Here is a 399-nt window from a genome sequence, read left to right as displayed (position 1 = left end):
CTCCGCCCCCGCGCCACAGGCGTGGCCAAGCGAGCACCGAGCCGCATCGACCCGCTCGGGGCTCCGCGGAGGGAAAAAAGAAAAAGAAAAAGAAAAAAAGAAAAAAAATGAAAAAGAAAGAGAAAAAGAAAAAGAAAAAGAAGGAAGGAGGAAAGGGGTCACGGCAAAGACATACACTCCACTGCTTTATATATATATATAGATATATATAGATATATGTGTGTGTGTGTGTATATGTATCAATAAGAGGCTTGAGATTTATCATTAATTTCTGTGTCAAGCAGAGCTGTTCAGAGGGGGACTGGGAGAGAAAATGGAAAAAAAAAGAAAAAGAAAGTGGGGTTGTTTGGTTTTTTTTCTTTCCAAAGAAAGATCCTGCCAGGTCTGTTCCCTTCACAC

Source organism: Corvus kubaryi, unplaced genomic scaffold, assembly GCF_017639235.1.
Source record: "Corvus kubaryi isolate FWS band 111438036 unplaced genomic scaffold, C.kubaryi_AGA036_p1.0 37334, whole genome shotgun sequence".
In the NCBI taxonomy this organism is placed as follows: domain Eukaryota; kingdom Metazoa; phylum Chordata; class Aves; order Passeriformes; family Corvidae; genus Corvus; species Corvus kubaryi.
Note: the sequence above shows the minus strand (reverse complement) of the source record.